Source organism: Anthonomus grandis, chromosome 6 (genome assembly GCF_022605725.1).
Source record: "Anthonomus grandis grandis chromosome 6, icAntGran1.3, whole genome shotgun sequence".
Taxonomy (NCBI): domain Eukaryota; kingdom Metazoa; phylum Arthropoda; class Insecta; order Coleoptera; family Curculionidae; genus Anthonomus; species Anthonomus grandis.
Window position 1 is genome coordinate 21700726 of NC_065551.1, and position 9890 is coordinate 21710615.

At 32.1% G+C, this 9890-nt stretch overlaps 1 long non-coding RNA gene across 1 annotated transcript; it reads right to left on the reverse strand.

Annotated features, from left to right (window-relative positions):
- Positions 1–5920: 5920 nt before the first annotated feature.
- On the reverse strand, positions 5921–6719 carry LOC126737818 (uncharacterized). The gene is made up of 3 exons (XR_007661115.1): positions 6561–6719; positions 6365–6439; positions 5921–6159 (listed from the first exon to the last, which is right to left on the reverse strand). It is a non-coding gene; the product is annotated as an uncharacterized LOC126737818 (long non-coding RNA).
- Between the last annotated feature and the right edge of the window lie 3171 nt (positions 6720–9890).

Genomic DNA, 9890 nt, shown 5'->3' on the forward strand with positions numbered 1-9890 from the left:
GCGATCTTCTGGCCTACGTCACACACTTGTGGACGGAGGCCATGGAGAAGCACGGCGAGTCCCGCTCAGTCGCTCTTGACATTTCCAAGGCATTTGACAGAGTGTGGCATGAGGGACTACTAACCAAGCTCTCTTTAATCGGCATACAAAACTCATTATTGAATTGGATCAAAAGTATTCTTGAACAACGAATAATCCAAGTAGACGTCGATGGATACCTCTCCGACAAATTTAACATTAACGCTGGAGTCCCTCAAGGATGCATTCTATCCCCCACCTTTTTCTTGGTATATATCGACGATTTGCTAGGAACCACTGTCAATCCAATCCACAGCTTTGCGGACGATAGCACACTTATTTCCACATTTAAGTCCGCCAAACTAACGACAGCCGCAAGTTCTCAGAATCTTAGGCAGCAACAAGTAGCTTCAACCAACAACGATATTAGAGCAATCTTGGAGTGGGGCGATAACAATTTGGTCAATTTTAACGCTAAAAAAACGCAGGCTGCAGTATTTACGATAAAGACTAACCTTGGTGGCCCGGAGCTGGTTATGCCAGGGAAAACATTGCCAATGAAATCATCTTTACATCTTCTAGGAGTCGAGGTCACCAACAGTGTGTCCTGGCATGACCACGTTGCCGAGGTCGCCAGGGCGGCTTCCAAAAAACTCGGAGTGCTTTTCAAAACGAAAAAACTGTATACGCCAGAACAGCTGCTGACTCTTTATAAGGCTCAAATACGCCCTTCCCTCGAGTATTGCTCGCATGTCTGGAGCTCTGCAACCAAACATAGTTTAAACCTGCTGGATTCTATACAGAAGAGAGCTATTCGTCTTATCGACAAATCAGAACTGACAAAGAGTCTGGATAGTGTGGAGCACAGGAGAAAAGTGGCTGATCTCTGTTTATTCTACCGTTATTATCACGGTAAGTGCTCCTCTGAGCTGGCAGGCCTGATTCCACCCAGGGCTGTTCCGGCAAGAAGGACGCGTCTAGCAGTTGCGGCTCATCAACATCGAGTCCACCTGCCTACCCCAAGGACGTCGCTGTATCGGGACTCATTCATCTGGAGAACATCTTCTTTGTGGAACGGGCTTCCACCTCACATATTTCCCGACGCATACAACCAACAGCGATTCAAGATAAATGCCTACAAATATCTTCGCGCAAGCACCACTCCAAGAGTGACATAGGACTTTCCTCTTGTGCTTGTGTTTTCCATAAAAAAAAAAATAAATATAATTATTTCTATAGAGTCCTTATTGGTGGAGGCGAAGCTAGCCTTATACGATAGAATAGCCAGCATCAGCTTCGGATCTTATATCTCTAGATTTATTTTTCTGAGGCCATTTAAAGCAATAAGGTATAAAGGAAAACAGGGAATGAGCAAACGCTTATAAAGTTCTTAGCCTTATGATTTTATCAGCCATATATGGAGCTAATGGAACGACTTTTGCAGCGACTCTTTAAAGAAATAAAATCAACATTATAAAAGAAATGTGTAAAGCTTTAGTACCAGAAAGTGAAGAAGAGAAAGATCATAGATTTATTAACCTTGCAACTATAAAGTGGTATACACCCTTACATTTATGTTCTTAATTGTACATTTAAACTGCATATTCAAATCCAAATTCAAAATACTTTATTTGCCTATAAAAAGAAAAACAATTCTATTTAAAAAACTAATTGCGAGAAAATAGACATAGACAGAAAAGGTAGTATTGCAATTTTTAAAACCGTTGACACTTGTCATTGATTATGTACATGAACAGCAACATAAACTGGAAAAAGTGATAGAATTGAATGTTAAGAAATGCCTTTTTCAACTCGGCAAGGCTTTTGATGCGTTTACCACGAGCTCCTGATTGTGAAATTTTTACTGAAATGTCAGTCAAACTGAATTTTATAAAAAATCAGACAAAAATTGACCAAAAATCTTGCTTGAGGTATGATCTATAATTCCCAAACACTTTCTATCATCGGCTTTTTAGAATTTAAGTATTAGTTTTCTAAGGTCGATTAGTGCAGGTGAAATGAGTAATTTGGGAGTGGTAAAGAGGAAGAAACTGGAAGAAGCCAAGATTTAAAGAAATATTGATTATATCCCTGTTCGAAGAATCAATCGTTTCGGAGCTCTAGGAAAATGAATTATTCGTAAATATTTCATTTTGGTAATATTCAAATATGTTTGATTAATTTTTATAAGAATCTAATACGAAATGTTAAGAGTCATTGTTTCAAATTTTAACTTCAAAATAAGTGAACTTTTAAAAAGAATGACTTGTAAATTTGATATAGGTCTTATCAATATACTAATGTCAAAACCGACAATCTTATCTATTAGTACACAAATCTTTGTCCAGTTTATTTAACGACAAAATTAAAAATAGCCGAGTCTGCTTTGCTGCATTTCGCATATCTTGTCTCACATCAAGTATCAATTGTTCTTAAATTTTTCAATAACCCACTTTGAAAAGTTACCTTATATATACAGGGTATCTATTATAAAAACCGCCAAACTTTAAGAGGTGATTAAACAAGTCATTTGCAACTAAAAGTCGTGTAACATTTTTTCGAGAAGTTCTTCTGGTATTTTTTAATTTTGTCATATTTATTTTATTATATATAATTTCTTTGTTTTTTTTCATATAAACAAGAATGTCTCCGTTATTCTTACCACCACATAAAATTTAGATATACCATGTGAAAGAGAATTAAATTTGCTATAAGATGAGTATATTAAAGTTTTCGAGTAATTTTTTATACCGGGTGTTATCAGAAGTTAAATGTATAATTTGGGAAATGTGCAAAATTAGTGGTATATTCTTCGTTGTCGTTTTTCTAAAATTTGGTAAATAGGGACATGTTTTTTTTTCAGCGTAAACTATTGCATTTAATATGCTTTCCAATGATAAACTTACTTTTGGGATAGCTATTTGTTTTCACAGCAATATCATGGGCAAAAGAAAGAAAAACCATAAAAATTGAAAATTTTTAAATTTTATATTTCTTGATCTTTTGAGCACCAATGCGGTGAGTACTTGTAGATCTTCCCTAACACATCAACTCCACAAATTTTCTTTAGAGAAGCCGTAAAAAAATAACATATCGCGATATTCATTCTTTAAGGCAGGTTTTCCTTCTTTTGTAAATGGCAATGAATCCGCAAAAGAAGGAAATTCACGAACTATGTATTACTTGATTTTAAAACAAAAGCATAGATATTTACAATTTGAAGTACATTTGCAGAAGTGTTCAGACGCTGTGGGGAAACTGATTCCTTTCGAGGTTTGCAGATTAGAGGAGGTGGTCAAACTGGTCAACGCTGGAGACAAGAACCTGCGATTATGAGGGCTGTTACTGAAGATAGATCTAGATGTACTCGCCGCATTGGTACTGCATTAAGGATTCACCATTCCACTGTACATAGAGTTTTAAAAAAAAAAACTTTTCATCCGTTTTATTAAAAAAAAGTCCAGGATTTATTACCAGTGGATGGTGAGGTAAGGCTTTAATTCTGTAGGTAGTACTTGAATAAGTTGCAAGATTGGGGAACAAATCAAATATTTTGGACAGATGAAGCAACATTTACAAGAGCCGGAATAATGAATTTAAAAAATAACGATATATGGCATACAGAAAACCCTCATGTGAAACAAAAAGGGTCAACGTATGGATAGGATTAATGAGAGGTCGCCCTTTCGGGCCTGCAATACTTCCTGATCAGCTCAATTCCAATGAGTTTTCAAATTTATTAAATAATGACCTTGTTGACTTTCTGGAAGAAATCCCCTTAGCCGCTAGACAGGAACTTTGATTTCAAATGGTCGGATGCCCAGCCCATAATGGCAGAATTCCTTGAATCAATGCTTTGGGGAAAAATGGATAGGAAGATACGGTCCGGTAAGATGGCCGCCCAGAAGCCCTGACCTTACACCCCTCGATTTTTATGTCTGGGGCACATTAAAATCTAATGTTTATAGTATTAACATTAATACTCGAGACGAACTAATTAATCGAATTAGTGTGTGTTGCAATAAAATGCGACAAAAACGCGTTGAACTTAAACGAGCTGTTGTAGAAGAAGATGCATCAAATGTATTGAACAAAAGGGAAGACATTTTGAACAATTGTTATAATTTTAGGTTTGTTTAATGAAATTTTGATTTTTTAATTTTGGTCAATGAAGAAATATAAAATTTGAAAATTTTTAATTTTTGTGGTTTTCTTTCTTTTGCCCATGATATTGCTGTGAAAACAAATAGATATCACAAAAGTAATTATATCGTTGGAAAGCATATTAGATGCAGTAGTTTTTACTAAAAAAAAACATGTCGCTATTTACCAAAGTTTAGAAAAACGACAACGAAGAAGATATCACTAATTTTGCACATTTCCCAAATGTTACATTTAACTTCTGATAACACCCGGTATAAAAAATTACTCAAAAACTTAAATAAACCCACCTTATAGCAAATTTAATTATCTTTCAGATGGTATATCTAAGTTTAATGTGGTGGTAAGAATAACGGAGATATTCTTGCTTATATGAAAAAAAACAAAGAAATTTGATAAAATCAAAAATATACCAGCAGAACTAACAACTTTTCGAAAAAATGTTATACGACTTTTTTATTGCAAATGACTTGTTTAATCACCTCTTAAAGTTTGGCGGTTTTTATAGTAGACACCTTGTATATATGATGGTGCAGGCAGTTTCTGCAGTATGCAGGCGTAGGCAGATAACAAGCAAGAATAATGAAGGGCTTCATTTTGGCCAGTTTATTAGTAGTTGCAGTAAGTGCATCTCTTATTGAGGAGCACGAATCTCTATTTGAAACAAAGTAAAATAATAGACGAAGGGTTCTGTTAACTTCGCAATCTTTATTTCAAAAATCCCGATGCGTTTCGATTGTTAAACCATTGTCAAGGGAAAACTATGTAAATCTATGATAATCTATTTGAAACTTTTAAGGCAGATATTTATTTATGAAATCATCCAGTTAAATGTTTAAGTCTATTTAAAGGTGGAGAATGGAAAAATTTAGAAAAATCAAGTAGAAGTGCGACGTTTTAACATCTTCACTACCAATCTTTTGGAAATTGAACGAGGACTCGTATTTTACAAAAATATGTGTGACATATTTTTGAGAATAAATGAACATAAGTTTAATTACATGGTTCTTATTACAGCCTTAAATCAGTTTACTGACTTGATCCAAGAGGAATTCGTGGGATACCTTGTCATTCACGTCAAACTAGTCCTAAACAATACTATTCCATATGAATTGAAAGGACTTGTACCAATTTCAGTCGACTAGAGGTCGAATCTTAGGAATAAGTTAATTGGAAATTATTTTTAGATCTTTCTTCAACCATTTTAACCAATAACAAATTTTATTTATTAGTTGTAAATATTTAATTTAAATTTATTAAGAAATGAGTTATATCTAATTTTTTGTATTTCACTTTTGATGTAAAACTGCTAGCTTTGTTAAAATTTTATATTTTTTACACAGTTATAATTGATAAAGTAACAAAAGGATATTTGGAAAAATACATTCTTCGATTTTTGAGTCTTTTTTTTTGAATCGAACTTTCGTCGACGTGTAACATACATGTAAGTATCTAGCATTTTATTTCAGTGAAAATATATTTTTTATTAGTCATTTTACATAATATAGAGAGGTTACATCATTTCAAAAGGATCCTTAGGTCTCTTACGTGGAAATTATGCCCAAAGTGGATTAGATATTCGAAAATTAGAAAAAGTTTGTCTTTTCAGCATTCATTTTATTAAAAAATGATAGTAAATATTGAACATATTTTATATTGTTATAGTAATAATTATTATTTTTACCTAATAATTCAGAAGCGTTCTTCAATAATAAAGGAACTAATAACAATCATTCTGGTGTACAGGTTAAATATTACTGTATATTTATTTTATTTTAAAGAATACAGTTGATATAAAAAATAAAAAACAAATAATGCTTTAAGCTGTATAAATATCTTAAACTAATATAAATTGTTTCAGATTTAACATATTTTGCAAAAGCTGACATAAAATGCCCTTTTATATGGTCGATATTAGTAACTACTTCTTCTCACACGACTTATGATCGCTGCCCGCTGAACAACCACAGTTTCCAGAACCTGAAATCGACAAAACAATTTTAAAATTTGCCCTAGAATATATTAAAAAACTAATTTTAATTAGGAATTTATTTGAGGTTAGGGTGACATGTGAGCAAATAGAATGCTTCATCGCTATTAACAATTTTACTATTGGCAAGAATAATGGGGTTTTCTAGTTTAATAAAAATTAAAAGGACATTTTACGAAGAATTTTTTTAATTACCTGATTTTTCGGAGCATTTACAATCTGGACCGCAGTTGCAGTTAGATCCACAGGATTTGCCATCCTTGCAGGTATCTAAAAGATAAAAAGTAATACAACAAACAATTTGTATCGTAGGCTCCAGACTAAGATTAGTCACGAAATATTAAATAAAAAGGCTAAAACTGCACAATGAATACAATTTATATATGCATACCTTTACAAGAGTCACAAGGAGAAGGCATTTTATTGTTTAGCACACCACTATTTCCTGAATATAAATAAAATGATTAAAAGGCCTTAACTGGTCTTTATAAGAGTTTCGTGTAACTTTCTGCTAAATATTTGTCCCGTTTCAATCATTGATCCATGCAAGAACGGTGGAAAGTGGAAGGGATTTTATAGGACATGGGCGTAGGTCGTAATTTTTTTAGGTCAATTACTTAGACCTACAAATATAATTCGTATTAAAAAAATGCCTTTTTTAAGCAATTATTGTAATAAAATATTATTGATTTGTTTATTGAGGATGTTCTTAGAATTGATATTTTTTACGCGTTTCAATGTTGGAATACGTGCCTATGACACACAATGACATAGGCGCCTATGACACAACACATTTTAAAGTAAGCGTTTGTTATGTATATTATTTGTTGATAAAAGTTGTATTTTCCAACTATTTTTAGATTCAAGTAGTCCTCTATTCATTTATGACGCATTAAATATTTTCTAATATTTACATAAAAATTAATTTAGACATTATTTGGTTCAATACTGAAGCCGCCACTGGAATAAGTTAATAAAAAGGAGCAGCGGTAAGAATCATGTTGATTGCAGAAGATCATGCTTCAGTTAACAGAGTAATAGGATGAAATTTTATCTTAGTGAATAATATGAAAAATTGGCCTTTACATGAATACTGGGTGATTTTTTAAGAAGTAAATATATGTTTTTAAATAATTTAAAATAATTTATGGTTTCTGTCTATTTTTTCTATCTGTTTGTTAATTAAAAGACGTTTATTATTATTATTATTATTATATACATTCTGGGAATTATTGAAAACCTTACATCATCATATTGATTATTTTAAACTGTTCTAAAATGGTCTATTTCAATTATTAAAATGACAGTCATTAATATTGAAGCCAATTTTTGAAATCAAATGATTTTATAGAAAAAATACACACAGTATTAAATTAATAGGTGCTGCAAGAACAAATTTCAAAAAAGTTCGATAAAGAAATTGCAAACATTAAAAAAGGTTTCTGCGAGATGGAAAAATAAAATAATGAATTAATTAAAATAGTACTTTAACAAGTTTTTAAACATAAATCAACAAAATAAACATACTACAACCAAGTACCAAATTGCAGAACCACAGGTAGAGCAATCTACATGCGAAGAAATACTTAAAAGTAACAAAGATCAAGAAAAAGACCGCACACAAGAAGAGCTGCTCAAGTATGGAGGAGAAGCATGCATACCCTTACATAGAGTCAGAAGAAATAATAGAAGAGTGGAAAGGAAGGCTGAGCATCCCAATCCCATATAAAGGGAGGATGCAGTAACAAAGCATTAATTTCTGCAAGATATAATGTTTGATAAAGGCATGCTTTGGAAGTTGATTTCATAGACTTGCACTCAACTCAATACTTATGAGTCTCACACTCAATATTTATGAGTCGCGTGTATGTGTTAACGGCTCCAAAAGTAAAGTAAAAGTGGGTGGAGATATCAGATTCGTTTGAGATGTTAGGTGAGAAGAGATAGAACAGGGCAAAATAGTACAATGGGAGAGGATAGAATTTCAAGATGATAGCAAGTTTTAGGTATTTTAGGGCCAACGAAGAAATCAGTATATCCGACGAATTTAAAATAGATCCATGCACCCTCTAGAAGAAGTTATTAACAGCAAAAATCTATCACGAAGATCAAATTAAAAGATATAAAACAACTGAGGTACAGTCGGCAAATTTGAAAATGTCCCTCGCATCTGCTCTCGGACTTCGTTGCCTTACAATTTGGCAACATGGCTTTTGACTGAAAGGGGTAGCGTACGGCGGGCGCTAGGGTGTAGAGTATCGATCGAGTTTAGTCATGTATAAATAGGCAGGGGTGACGGAACTCATTTTTCAGTAGATGGGGTTTTTGCAATGGGACGTTTCGAATATTTTTGTGACTGTGCAAGCTGATATTAAAAAAATCAATCAGTTTCTTTTTCTTCCTTATGTAAAGTTTTTAGGACAATGCGCTATAGTGTTTTATACGTTGGCTAAATGCGCTCTTCAAAATTCTGTTTGGTCATCAATCACTTTTGAGAAATTACCTTCAGTTATTTTTTTATTGGGACACTATATTTCTTAACTCCAAATTATTATTTTTTTGCTTGATCTTTCACAACCTATATTTTTGTTGTCAAATGCTGCTTGTTGTCAAAATAAATAGAAAAAAAAATAGTTTTTACTTTTTTATGCATTACATAAAAATCCTAATCGATGTTTTCTTTGAATTTTTTTTTATCAAAGTATTACTTTATATTACTCACCCAACATTTGAAAAATAAAATGCAACTTAAATAAAAATACCAATCCAAATTTTAAATTGTTTTTTACTTTTAAAGTGTGCGTTATTGTATAATATTGATATTAATGTAAAAATTGTATAGGTAATCATAAAAAAAGGAAACATTATAATAATAGAAACTTTAAGTGCTACAGCAGAAACGATAGGTATATGTTGAGATTTTTCTCTTTCATCCTGTGTCTAGGAAATGAAAAACGCGAACTCAAACATGTTTAAAGCATTAAAGGTTTCATAAAAAATAGCGCGCTATGGTTAGCACCGCCTCCTAGCATTAATAACGTAATACGAGCTGAGATACTACCAAAACTACTTATTTTGGAATACCCTGTCCAGCGCTGTAAAACTAAGTACTTGTTCTAAGTACTACCATAATATGGGAAAAAAATTAAGATTTTTGTTTCTTTTTCCTCACATTTTATTTATAAGTATACCTTATTTATAAGTATATCAAAATACAGGGTGTAGAACTCGTCAAAAGAAGTTGGTTGATATACCAAAAATTGCCTATACTCGTATAGTAAAAGTTGCATATTAAGAAAGTTAGTTTGCGTTATTGAAATTTTTTTTACTCATCAAGTTAAGTGGACATTGTTTTTACAAAAACTGTTCAAAATTGTCCCCACTTGTTCGATTAACCCAAAATGTTGTTCGGCAAATCCATATTTTAAATTGCTTATGTCTATATTTTGGTAAGAGGTAGAAAAAAATATATATGTGGTTCTCATGAGTAAAGCACACTTTTTTACTGAAGTGATGAATAAAGTAATATTACCGTTTGTAAATAAGGCACTCTCGTGATTTCTTCTTGAATAAAAAACTATTTTTTATATTTTTTTTTTATTGAAGCGAAGTTAACTTTAATTACTAAACTTTAATTTTTTTCTATCTATAAAAATTATAGTAGTCCCGTATCTTTTTTTATTTACTTTTTTTTTTAAACCTTATAAAACGTATAAGTAAT